The following is a 13,971-nucleotide window of genomic DNA, read 5'->3' on the forward strand; positions in this document are numbered from 1 at the left end:
TCTGTGTCTGATTTGTGCTTGACCGTGAGAGACCCTTTCTGCCCTCCAGCTTAGGGGAGCCCCCTCCTGTGCCGCTCAGCAGCCCCTTTGACATCGAGCTGCCCGGGCCCCGGCATTCCTCGTGCCACCTGCAGCCCTTCATTACCTTCTGAAGTCAGAGACGGCAGATATGAGGGAGGGGCCATGCAGCAGCTCAAGGACACCCCAAGGGCACCGGGAGGGAGGAGCGGTGAAGAGAGGGGGTGGCTCGTTATTCTGCGGAGCTGTCTGCCCCCCGGGAGCCTGTGAGTGCTGTGCCTTTACCTCCGCCAGGAGTGAGAGAAATCAATTTCAAAAGCATCCTGGCTGGAAAACGTTGCTTTCCAGAGCAGTGCGGGCCTCCAAGCAGGGCTCCCGACGGCCCTGACGCGGAATTGCGGATGGCTGACTGTTGAGGGGACAGAGGGCCCCCTGGGGAAGACACGTCAGACCTAGAGGACGGGGGTGGGAAGGCAGGACACCCCAAATCCCGTCTGCCCTTCGCAGGAACACTGAGACCCCGCGATGACCCTGGTGGTGGCTTTCTGGTGGTGATAAAAGGCAGCGGCTGCCCTCGGAGGAGCTGGCGGCTTATTTCTGACGGCCGGTAATGGCCAAGTGTTGGGCCTTTGGGTGTGCGGGGCTGGGCTGCACTCCACACAGGAGCTGGCTCAGGGGTCCTGCTGGCAGCCGTGGTGCTCTTACCTGCTCGGTAATGAGAAACCCAATTAAGTAAGTGGCCTGTGGCCGTGTGGCCTGTGCCAGGAGCCAGGCGGGGAGCCCAGGCTCTCCCCCTGAGCCCCCTCGCTCACTCTTCCTGCCTGCCCCTGCCTGTGGCTGTCGGAAAGGGTGTTTCTGCAGTGCGCCAGCTGGAATCCAGCAGTGCTGTGGGGAATTTCCCACAGCTGCTGTGACAAATGACCACAAGCTGGTTGGCTTAAAACAACAGAAATCCACTCTGAGGCACGAAGTCCAAAATCAAGGTATCTACCGGGCCATGTTCCCTCTGGAGGCTCTGGGGTGAATCTTCTTACCTCCTCCAGCTTTCCCGGTGGGTGGAAACCTGTGAGCTCCAGTCTCCGCCTCCGCCTTCCCCTCCCATCTGTGTCCTCTCCCCTCCTTAAAGGACATCAGTCATTGGTCACTGGGTTTAGGACCCGCTCTCATCCAGAACGATCTCACCTTGAAGCTTCGCTGAATTACATCTGCAAAGACTCTGTTTCCAAATAAGGTCAACAGCCCACGTTCTGGGGTTTGGAACTTAGACGCATGTTTTGGGGGACACTGTTGCACCCATGACAAGTATGGATGACGTCCCTGAGTTCCTGTGCCCTTGCATTTGGGGACGCTTCACATACGCCATTGTACACATTCCTCTCAGGAAGCCTCTGAGGTTGGCAGGACAGATACCAGCCCATTTTGAAGATGAAGAAACTGAGGCCCAGAAATGCGCTGGGCTAAAAGGAAGGAGGTTTGGGGTGGGAGCCACAGCCATGCACTGGTCAGGCAAGCCGGGGTCAGACACCACGGGCCATGGAGTGAAGGGCAAAGTCAGTGGTAGGTCCTTTGTGGGAAAATTCTGTGAATCGTTGATTTTTTGGTAAAGTGAGTGCCCTGTAATTGCATTTGTTGAAGAAACCTGCAAAAATTACCCCAAAGCCCATATGCTCCTTCCTTTTTTTTTTTTTTTTGAGACAGGATCTTGCTGTGTCACCCAGGCTGCAGTGGCGCGATCTTAGCTCACTGCAACCTTGACTTCCCAGGCTTAGGTGATCCTCCCACCTTGGCCTCCCGAGTAGCTGGGACTACAGGGGCGTGCCACCATGCCTGGCTCATTTTTGTTTGTTTGTTTTTTAGTAGAGACGGGGTCTCATTATGCTGCCCAGGCTGGTCTCAAACTCCTGAGCTCAGGCAATCCGCCTGCCTTGGCCTTGCAAAGTGCTGGGATTGCAGGTGTGAGCCACCATGCCTGGCCATCCTCCGCTTTTAGGAGTTGGGTTTGGACACATCCATTTGGGGTGGTCAGGGAGGGGCCCCCTCTTCTGACTCCGAGAGCCCAGCCTCTATCCTAACATGAAAAGCCTGTGTTTCTGTTTTAGATGTTTCCATGGCAATCCTTGGTGGCTGCTGGCAGATGACCTGATGCCCAGTGTCTGTCAATGGTTCACCTATTAATAGACTCCCAGGGCAGCTGATGACCCAGGCGATACCACCTGAAGGTCCCTAGGCACTCTCACCTGGATCCAAGAAACGCTGTGGCCACTTCCTGGGGAGCAGTGGCTCTGACATTAAGGGTCAGGCCTCCCCCTCCCCTCCAGGAAGATGGTCCTGGACCTGGAACCTTGCTCAGGGCACCCCCAAGGCTATGTGCAAAGGAGGCCTTGGCTGGGCCCTGGGCACGAGGAGGAGTAATGTTGAAGGGAGGGCCCAGGGAAGGAGGGGCGTTTGGGAGCCAGTGTGTGTGGTGTGCGGTTTCTGATGTGGCCCTGCATGCACGTGGATGCACGTGGAGTCCGAAGTTAAGGGGGGAAGAAGGGGTATTTGTCAGCCCGGCACCCATGTGCCCTTGGAAACCTGCCTCCTCCCCCTGCGTGAGGCCTTGGGTGTTGCAGGGCTGGGGTGCTTCGGGGGTGAGAGCACCTAGGGGGTGACGGATCCAAGCTGCAGCAGACAGAGCGTTCCGTCAGGGCCTGGGGCCACAACCCCCTCAGCAGCAGAACTAGGGACAGGCAGCCCTGCCTCTGGTCTGGCCCTAGCAGCCTGGGAGGGGAGCCTGTATTCTGCGGATGGCTTTGAGACCCTGTTGCTGTGGATAGTGGCACCTTGACTCAAGGAGCCAGGCTCGCTGGCAGGTGTGAGAAGGTTCAAGGCTGGGGGTCGCCCTCCCCTCCTCCCTGGGGGCACCACTTTCTTCTTCTCCAAGGCTCCCCACTCTGGGGAGGAGCCAGGGTTGGCCATGGGGGCCATGGGTCTGGGCAACGTTCTAGTGTGGAGCTCTGGCTTCTCTCTGTTTCCACGTCTGTGAAATGGGACACTGACTCGCCCTAGAAGAGCCTCGTCTGCTGGTCCTTCAGGGCCTACCCCTTCGCAGCAACCCAGAGGGATCCTCACGCGCTCTGGAGGGGCCATGCTCGGGAAATAGACACTCGGGCACCTCAGCCTGCCCTGGGGTATCACTCGCCCCCCAAACTCGTCCTCCACTCACTCACTGTCAGAACTCGGGGAGGGAACAGACCCAGCAGATGGGCTTAGAAGGTTGGAGCCCAGATCCTAGGTTTCCCACAACACGCAAGCGCTGTAGAAGTGTTTGTTCCTTTGGGAGCCGTCAAGTCCCGCTAACTCTCCCATGCCGGCAGCTTCTGATGGCCCCTCTGATTCTGAGCAGAACAGAAGCTGGTGCTGGGCTGCTGAGGGCCAGTGTGACCTGCCCCGCTCCCCTCCGTCCACGGCTCACCATTCACACGTGGCCACCCTGGCCCTGCCCAGGGCCTTTGCACACGGTTCCTCTGCTCAGAGTGATTTTCTGCACAACTCACTCCCTGCTGCCAGGCTCTAGCCCCCTTGCCCTAAGGGCCTTCTCGGAGCACCTCATCTCAGGCAGCACCCTCCCAGCACAGCCCCATCTGTACCGCATCCATGTGCTCTGACAGATCTTACATGAGCCGGATCCGCCTGTCAGTCCCCTTCCAGCAGAAAGGCAAACCCGCAAGGGCATAGATTTTGCTTCCGTCTGGTTTATTCCTGCCTCCTCGGGGCCTCAAACCGAGCCCGGCACCAAGCAGGGATTCCACAAATACTGTGGAGCAAGTGAGTGAGTGAGTGAATGAGGAGTGAGTGAATGAGTGAGTGAGTGAATGAGTGAGTGAGTGAATGAGTGAGTGAGTGAATGTGTGAGTGAGTGAGTGAGTGAATGAGTGAGTGAATGAGTGAGTGAGTGAGTGAGTGAGTGAGTGAATGAGTGAGTGAAGGAGTGAGTGAATGAGTGAGTGAATGAGTGAGTGAGTGAGTGAGTGAGTGAATGAGTGAGTGAATGAGTGAGTGAGTGAGTGAATGAGTGAGTGAGTGAATGAGTGAGTGAGTGAGTGAATGAGTGAGTGAGTGAGTGAATGAGTGAGTGAGTGAATGTGTGAGTGAGTGAGTGAGTGAGTGAATGAGTGAATGAGTGAGTGAGTGAGTGAATGAGTGAGTGAAGGAGTGAGTGAATGAGTGAGTGAGTGAATGAGTGAGTGAGTGAGTGAATGAGTGAGTGAGTGAGTGAATGAGTGAGTGAGTGAATGTGTGAGTGAGTGAGTGAGTGAGTGAATGAGTGAGTGAGTGAGTGAGTGAGTGAATGAGTGAGTGAATGAGTGAGTGAGTGAGTGAATGAGTAAGTGAGTGAATGAGTGAGTGAGTGAGTGAATGAGTGAGTGAGTGAGTGAGTGAAGGAGTGAACGGAGGATGATTTGAGGACTTGGATGTTAGGAGACAAGGAGGAAACGCTGAGGAGGTGAAAAGTAGGGGGTCTGCTCCTGATTCCTGGAGGTTTCTCAGGGCCAGTCTCACTTGAAAGGCGAGATTTAGGACACCGCCCCACCCCTGACCACCAAGGGTAGAGCTGGATGTTCCAGGGTCCTGCCCGGTGTCTGGAACCTGAGGTTTGGAGGCTGATGCCTGGAACCTGCCCTGTGTCTGGAACCTGCCCAGTGTCTGGAACCTGCCCTGTGTCTGGAACCTGCCCAGTGTCTGGAACCTGAAGTTTGGAGGCTGATGTCTGGAACCTGCCCCGTGTCTGGAACCTGAAGTTTGGAGGCTGATGTCTGGAACCTGCCCCGTGTCTGGAACCTGAGACTGGAGGCTGATGATGGGGCTAACAGTCAGGTGACCACAGGGTCTCGCTGGCTCGTTTTGGCCCATGGGTCCCCGGCGACCAGCCTGCACTGCCTGCTCTGGCCACGATTTGCCTTCCCGATGACCTAGAGCAGTGGTTCTCCAAGGGGATCCCTGCGCGAGCAGCACCAGCATCTGAATCTGAACCAGCCCAAAACTGCTGGGTGGGGCCCAGTAAGCCGGGTGCTAACAGACCCTCTCGTTGACTCTGATGCCTGTGGCCTTGAACTCTGCCAGGGAAGTGGCATTATTACCCCGATTTCAAGATGACACATCCCCGCGGCCGATGGTCCCTGAGTGCTCGGTGACGTTTCTTGCTCTCTTTGTCACTGCAGGGCTGCTGCTGTGGCAAACCCTCCCCCAGATACCCAGGGACCGACGAGCCACACCTCCACCTGAGAGCCCGGGGCCCCAGGATCCCATCCCTTAGAGGCCAGTGACCTTGGGAAAGTCTCAAGGTCACCGTCAGCTGGAAGGCCAAAGCTGAGATCCACCGAGAACCTGGAAAGAGCCGGCTCAGGAGCGAGCAGACCCTGATCTATGCTTCCCAGGGCGAGGGAGCAACGCCGAACTCCACTGTGCAAGTGTCGAATCAAAAGCAGCGAGTGCACTGAATTTCACCATTTTAAAATGCAATGGCCGGGTGGTGGCTCATGCCTGTAATCCCAGCACTTTGGGAGGCCGAGGTGGGCAGATCACCTGTGGTCAGGAGTTTGAGACCAGCCTGGCCAACATGTTGAAACCCTGTCTCTACTAAAAATACAAAAATTAGCTGGGCTTGCTGGTGGGTGCCTGTAATCCCAGCTACTTGGGAGACTGAGGCAGGAGAATTGCTTGAACCTGGAAGGTGGAGGTTGCAGTGAGCTGAGATCACACCATTGTGCTCCAGCCTGGGCGACAGAGTGAGACTCTGTCTCAAAAATAAACAAATAAATAAATAAAAAGCAGTAGAATGATCTCTAATTAATGTGTTCTTTATCTTGGTGTTAGCAGACGCTTGCAAGTGGCGTGTAACTACCAGAGTTCGGGGCCCTCTGCGTTTATCTCGGGGACAGGTGGGGCTGGCTAGAAGCCTGCCTACTGGGGAGCACTGACCTGGGTACTGGCCTGGGTATGAGAAGCAATCTCTACTCGCCAGAGCCACTGACATGAATTCTGACCTGGCCAGGAGTGAGTTTCCTGCCGTGGGCCCACTTAGTGCCCAGGCCTGTCCCCCATGCCAGGCAGGGGTATCTGTCTCTGGGCCCAAAGGCCCTGGGCTCCTGGACTGTAAGGGCCCACAATTCCTCTGTGCAGCTGGGCTTGCAGGCCCCAGGGTGCTCAGGCCGCCACAGCTGGCGGCAGGACTGGGTCCAGGAGGGCTGAAGGCAGGGCTGGGCTCAGGAGGGCTGAAGGCAGGGCTGGGGTCCAGGAGGGCTGAAGGCAGGACTGGGCTCCAGGAGGGCTGAAGGCAGGGCTGGGCTCCAGGAGGGCTGAAGGCAGGGCTGGGCTCCAGGCAGGGCTGGGTCCAGGAGGGCTGAAGGCAGGGCTGGGCTCCAGGCAGGGCTGGGTCCAGGAGGGCTGAAGGCAGGGCTGGGCTCCAGGCAGGGCTGGGTCCAGGAGGGCTGAAGGCAGGGCTGGGCTCCAGGCAGGGCTGGGTCCAGGAGGGCTGAAGGCAGGGCTGGGTCCAGGAGGACCTGGGGATGGGGTGGATGGCCAGTTACTGGGATGGGGTGTGAGGAGTCCCAGAGAGGGGTGGGCCATAAAATTGCCCCTGCCTGGGACAGATTGGGGTCCAGGACGGGAGAAGAGACTGCGCCCACAGCGGGAAGCGGGTTCCGGGGTGGGAACAATGCTGGCAGTCCCCTGGCCCCGGATCGTTGATGCCAGATCTCAGTGAACATTTTGACATCCCTGAGCAGCCAGGTTGATGGATCCATTTTGCAGCCCAGGAAACTGAGGCTCCAAGCGGGAACCAGGCAGTGTCAGTCAAGGGAAGGCGAGTTGGGGTGTGGGAAGGGCATGTGGGTGGGGAGGGGGCCCACTACATCTTCTCACCTCGCCTCAGCCTGGCTTTTCCCAGAGCCCAGCCCTGGAAGTCTGGAGGGGACGGGGCAGTGGCCGGGGCCTGAGCTCCAGCGCTGTGAACACTGCCGCGGCCGACTCGATGGCGCGCTGCTGTCCGATTTTGCACAGCCAAATGGGGGCTCCTTCTACCCTCCTCTCCCGCTCCCCCCTTCTACAGCCGGAGCCAGGTCCCCTGCTCCCTGGCCAGCTGCACGGACGGGAGGGAGTCAGCCCCTTGGGTTTACGCAAGTCCGTCATCCGTGGGCTGCAGGGCCGTGGGGCTGTGCAGGGAGGGCTTACAGGGCTGGGGCTTGGGGAGGGGCAGGGTCCCTGCACTGATGGCAGTGGCGCCGCTGGGACCCCGCCCGGTGGGAAGTGCCACATCCGGGATTCCTGTCCTGTGTCTAGCGCCTCCCCAGTGTTCCTGCTCCCACCCTGGCGGATCTCCTGAAACTCCTTTTGGAAGCCACCTGCATCACCGCCAGGCCGGAAACAGCCCCTTCCCAGTTCCACTTGATCCCCTTGCCGGGTAAGGTCATGACCCCACCCCGAGGAAGGGCCCCCCACCACGCCCACAGCTCTTCCCTGCGCAGCCTGTGGCTCAGACACGTGCTAGAGAATGCCACTGTGCTACTGACGTGAATGGCCCTGGTTCAAAGATGGGTAAACTGGAAATCACCTTCACTGTCCCCAGGCTGCTCCAAGGCCAGGTCATTCAGATGTTCTGGGCCTCAGTTTCTCCATGTGACTGGAGGGAACTCCAATACCCAGACAGGGCTGCTGGGGAAATTCAGTGGGTCAACAGTGACCTTAACGATTATGTGTGGGAGGTGACTTCCCAGGGCCAGGAAAGGAGGGAAGGGCAGGCACAGGCAATAGGAAATTCTGGGGACCAGACTCCTGGGGCTCCCTGTGCCCTCACCCAGCCCAGGGTGGAGCTGGCATCCCTTCTACAGTGAGGCTGTGCAGTGGGGTGGACACCACTCCAGCAGATCCTGCAAACCCAACCCCTCCATTCATGCCCCATCCTCAGCCTCCTGCCAGCAAAACCCAGACAGGGAGTGCGTCAGCCCATAGACACAGGCAAGCATGTGTACACACACACCCCTACGCACACTGCATGTTGCAAACGGAAAGGAGGAGGGCTCTCGCAGAGAAAGACAGGTCACCTGATACTGTCATCTGAGCCCCGGTGGCCAAGATCAACGCTGATTGTTGCCCAGCAAAGTTGTCACAGACCCACTTTTGGCTCAACAAAGCAGGGGAGGAAGGAGCCCGTGGGCCATAAACACTCACGACATTCAGCAGGGAGGGGCTGTGCTGTGTGCTGTGTCTACTGAGGTACAGTCCCTGGTGACTGGGGCCCTGAGTGTGCATGCACGTGTGTGTGCACGTGTCTGTGAGCACGTGCCTGCATGTCTCCACTCACATATGCCTGCATGGATGCACATCTGTGTGTGTGTGTGAGCATGCACCGTTTGCATCTATGCGCTTATGCACACCCGTGTGTGCATGTTTGGGTGCATGTGTGACCATGCACACCCCAGGTAGAAACGCATTTGCTCCACGGCAGTGACCCAGATTTCCTCCAGGACTCCGTGCCTAAAGGGGCTGTGGACTGGTTTTCACAGGCAGCGTCCACACCCCTGGGTCCTTCTTGGAGCCACACCTGTGTTTCTGGGAGTGAAGAAGGGGGAACCCTGGCCGCTGTTCAGTGCCTGCTCCAGTCTGGTGGTGTGCAGGACACAGCCCTGGGAGGGAGTGTCACTGGGATGGTTTTAGGGAGGGGAAGTGAGGCAGAGGGACGTGTTTGGAGGGCTGTCTGAGAGGTGGAGCGGGCCCCTGTGAGCTGTGTGGAGGGAAATCTGACCCAACTTCCACATGTGGGTGGCCCTGAGGTTTTCTCAGAGGTTGCAGTGGGTGGCCGCTGGGCAGAATCAAGCCTGTGGCTGGTGACCTGTCCTCCCAGGCTGGGGCCTCATTGGAAAGCCCCTTGTCCTCTGGGATCCTCTCCTCTGGGCTTGGCCAGCTTCCCAGAGACTCTCCATGGTACAGCTACAGATGGACACAGGGGTTGTGCTTGAGGCTGGAGGGGTCCCTTCCTATGAGCCTCGGCTGTGGGCCCCCTTTGTAAAGCCTTCCCATCACCTGGGTCCCCTGGCTGAGTTCCTGTGAGTGCTGCCCTTGGGGCTGTGGGCACCAGGAGGCTAAGGGTACCCCTGACTCCAAACTATTGCCTGAGCTAAGCCTTGCCTGCTAAGCTTCTCCAGCTGTACCTTGTCTGCCATCCTCATGGGCTGTGGCCTGAGCCAGGGCTTCCCTGGTGAAGGAAGCTTCCGGAAGACAGCACCTGGTTTGCTGTAATTCTTTTTTTTTTTTTTTTTTTTGAGACAGAGTCTCGCTCTGTCGCCCAGGCTGGAGTGCAGTGGCCGGATCTCAGCTCACTGCAAGCTTCGCCTCCCAGGTTTACGCCATTCTCCTGCCTCAGCCTCCCGAGTAGCTGGGGCTACAGATGCTCGCCACCTCGCCCGGCTATTTTTTTGTATTTTTTACTAGAGACGGGGTTTCACCGGGTTAGCCAGGATGGTCTTGATCTCCTGACCTCGTGATCCGCCCGTCTCGGCCTCCCAAAGCGCTGGGATTACAGGCTTGAGCCACTGCGCCCGGCCTGGTTTGCTGTAATTCTTAAGCCCAGAGACAGCTCTTAGAGTCTATCAGTGAAAAGTGGTGCCTAGGAAGTGAGGTAGGAGGTGGGACTTGACTCTGGAGGCAGGGCTTGGACACTGAACCAAATTGGGGGCCAGCTAAAACAGGGATGAGGGGAAGCAGCTTCCCATCAGACATGCCCACCAGCTGCTATGTCAGTTTACCATTGCTATTGAACACCAGGAGTTACCATTCTTTCCATGGCAATGACCTGACAACCTGGAAGTTACCACCCTCTTTCTAGAAATCATGGCATAATCAGTCTCTTAATTTGCATATAATTAAAAGTGGATATAAACATGACTGCAGAACTGCGTCTGGGCTGCTCTTCCGGGTGCACAGCCTACAGGGTAGCCCTGCTCTGTAAGCAGCAGCGCCTCTGTTGCTCTGTGGCTGTGCATGACTGCTTCAATGAAACTGCTGCCTAACACCACCGGCCAGCCCTTGAGTTCTTTCCTGGGTGAAGCCAAGAACCCTCCTAGGCTAAGCCCCAATTTAGGGCTCTCTTGCCCTGCATCAGAAGAGTTAGTTTATTGAGGAGTTCTCAGGACACAAGGCCTGCAGGGAACTGGAGTTCTCCTCTGGACAGCGTTGCTGTGGTCTGAACGTCTTCAGAGGAGGGCAGGGCCTGGGTGTCAGCACAGGGTGGGAGCAGCAGCCTCTCTTCTCACCCACGGCCATGAGGACCTTGGACTTTGCTGTCGGGGGCTTTGGCCTGCTCAGTCAAGTTGTCACTCATGGAGACAGCAGTAATCTGAGGAGGAGGAGAGCAGGCAAGGTGACAGGAGGGTCGTCAGCACCTGCCAATCGGCCAGGCAGGACCTCTGACTGCTCCACATCCACACTGGGCAGGGCACTTGGGGGTGGGATGGGAGACTCATAAAATATTAGGCCCTTTCTCATCTTCAAGGTGCAAAGGAAGAGACGCCACAGCCTGTGTTGTTGCGTGGTTGTGCGATTGCACCATTGTGTTGTTGCAGTGATTCAAGCAGAAGAGTATTCTTTGGGACAGTTCTGGAGTCCTGGAAATCCCAGCGGGTTTCCTCTGAGAACTGAGCCACCGGATGTGCCCTCTTCACAGCCTTTCCTTCCCAAACATTCCTCGAGCTCCTTTGTGGTCTGAGCACGTAGGAAGAGCTCAATCCACGGCAGCTCTGTGTATTCCTCCAGTGCCACAAGGGGCATGAGAGCCGCTGTGCTAGATCGTAGCAAGGGTACGTGTAACGTCCCAGCCTTGGAAAGTGCAGACAGTGTTGGTGGGGCAAGGCGGCATCTCTAGCCCTTGGCATTCTGGTGTGCTCCCTTCCCGGGTCCTCTGTGACTGGTCCCAGCCCTGACTGCAGGAAAGCTGCTTGTTTCATTAGCTACTGCTGGCAGCAAGCAGCCCCCAAACTGAGTGGCTTAAAACAAGAGTTTATTTAGCAAATGACTCTGCACTCAGTAGTTGAGGTTGGACGCAGCTTGGTGGCTCTGCGGGTCTCGACCAGGTTTCCTCGTGAATGAGTTCACCTTGGGTCAGCTGGTGTCTCTCTCTACTTCAGGGTCGGCCATCTCCTGGGGTGCCTGTCCTGCGCCCTGTGGCCTTGCATCCTCCAGCAGCTGGCCAGGGTGTGTGTTCACGGCCCAGGCAAGGGTCTGGGGGAGAGTGCAGTGCCCCAGGCCTCTGGAGTCCTAGGCTTGGAACTGGCTACCATCCCTTCAGCTGCCTCCAAACAAGACACAAGATGAGCCTAGATCCAAGGGCGGGAGAGATTCCATCTCTTGGTGGAGGAGCAGCAGAGTCACTGCAAAGGGCGTGGGCATAGACGGGCTCAGGACACTGGGACCTGGTGGACCCCCAGGCTCTTCCCACCTCTCTCTGGGAGGAGCTGGCTGGCCCCCTCCACGTCCCTTTGGTTTTGCACTGAGCCAATGGCCCGACTGAGCAGGACACTTCTGCCTGCCGCAGGCCACTGGGACTCAGCCTGGAGAAGCCGTCTGCACGCTTGAGCACATGCTTGTCGTGAGAGCAGGGGAGTGCGTGTGTTTGGGGAGCACAGGGGTGGGTCTCCCCTTCGGTCTCCCGTGTGCATTGGGTGGAAGGTGCTTGCTCCCAGGGTCCTGGCAGGGCAGCGTCACCGCTGGCCAGGGGTCTGCATGCATTCTCTCCACCATGATGTGTGCTTACAACACACATGGGTATGAGGTGGGGGGAAAGCACAGTCAGATGCAGAGGTGGAAGCAGGGGCATCGTCCTGATGGCCTGTGGCACTTTGGGGATCCTCAGCAGCCCTGGGACAGCTTTCCCTCTGTTGGGGAGCCCTGCCCTGGCCAGAGGTGAGTGTGTGTGGGGAGGAGAGGCGAATGGGCTCCCTTGGTTCCTGCCCTTCCCAGTGGAAGCTGTGGGCTTACGGCACCCCACAGGAAGTGGTGTGGGGCACACCTCCCCCCAAACTAGCTAAGACACCCAGAGTTGCCCCACTATGTAGACCACCCCATGCAATGTCTTGCAGGGCTGAGGGTGGGGCTGCCCCTGTGTGTGCGGCTGAGAGGGCCCTTGGTGCTCAGGATGGCTGTGTGGCTGGGAGGGCACCCTTGGGTTCCGGAACCTGCTGGTTCCTTTACCGTAGGTGCCACTGGAAGATCCCAGTGGACCTTCCCATCTCTCCCGCTTCTAACCAGCCAGGCCCCTTCATGACCCAGGACCTGGGGAAGGGCGTGGTGCTCCCAGGTGGGCAAACTTCCCTGGCAGGGAGTGCTGAGTGTGGAGCTCTGCACCTCAGCTGTGACACCCCGAGAACTGCATGATGGGGATGTGGCCACATGGCCAGAAAACCTCAAAGCTGCTTCTGTTTTCTTTAGATAAAAAGAACAGACAGAAATTAAAAAGGGAAGAGGGAGCCCAGGAGTCCACCTCTGAGGGAGAAAGTGGTGTTGTCGGGCTATATCTTGAGAGCCCCAAGCTCACCACAGTTCCAAGTGAAGACAGCAGAGCAAGCTGAATGGCCGAGAGGTGGGTGTGGGTCCCCGGAGCAGCAGCTTTGAGAGCTGTGCACATGGTAGAATGGGGACAGGGCAAGGTGGGAGGGACAGGGTCTCTCAGTGACATCTTTGCCTGATAAGACAATTCCACAGGCGGCTGGGCACCGAAGCGAGGCGTCTCCCTGCAGAGAACTCTGGAAGCCCCAGGGTGCTGGAAGGGCTCTGAAAACAGTAGTCCCTGGTGTCTACCCCTGTGCTCCAGGTGGGAGCTTCAGGGAGACTCCTCCTTCAGGTCCTAGAGGCAGTGCTGGGCTTCTTTCCATCCCAGCCAAGCACAGCTCTGGATGTACATGTGCTTTGGGGCAGAGAGGCCTGGGTCCTACCTTTGTTAGTTATGGGACCTTGGGCAGATTCTCATCACTAAGTCTTGATGTTTTCTGTAGAGTGGAGCTAATAATACCCATCTTATAGAATTGCTCTGAAGATGAGAAGATGTTTGACACTTAGCATGCTTACTACTTGACCCAGAGTGAGTTCTTCATCAATTGTAACATTATCATCAACCTCATCAGCATCATTACCAACACCATCATCGTCATCACCACCATCACCATCATCACCATCATCATCACCATCATCATCTTCACATCATTACTTTCACCATCATCATCATCGTCACCATCACCTTCACCATCATCACTATCACCATCATCACCTTCACCATCATTACCTTCACCATCATCATCATCTTCACGTCATCACCATCATGATCACCAACCATCACCATCAATCACCATGATCACCTTCACATCATCACCATCACCATCATCATCATCACCATCATCACCATCACCATCATCACCACACCATCATCACCACCATCACCAGCATCACCATCATCATCACCATCATCATCTTCACATCCTCACCATCATGATCACCAATCATCACCATCAATCACCATGATCACCTTCACATCATCACCATCATCATCATCACCATCATCACCATCACCATCATCATCATCACCATCACCTTCACCATCATCATCACCATCACCTTCACCACCATCACCTTCACTATCATCATCATTTTCACATCATCACCATCATGATCACCAACCATCACCATCAATCACCATGATCACCTTCACCATCATCACCATCAACATCATCACCATCACCTTCACCATCATCACCATCACCATCATCATCATCACCATCATCACCATCACCATCATCACCATCACCATCATCATCACCACCACCATCACCATCATCACCATCACCATCATCACCATTATCATCACCATCATCATCTTCACATCCTCACCATCATGATCACCAATCATCACCATCAATCACCATGATCACC

The sequence above is a fragment of the Chlorocebus sabaeus genome, chromosome 2 (assembly GCF_047675955.1).
Source record: "Chlorocebus sabaeus isolate Y175 chromosome 2, mChlSab1.0.hap1, whole genome shotgun sequence".
NCBI classification, from domain to species: Eukaryota; Metazoa; Chordata; class Mammalia; order Primates; family Cercopithecidae; genus Chlorocebus; species Chlorocebus sabaeus.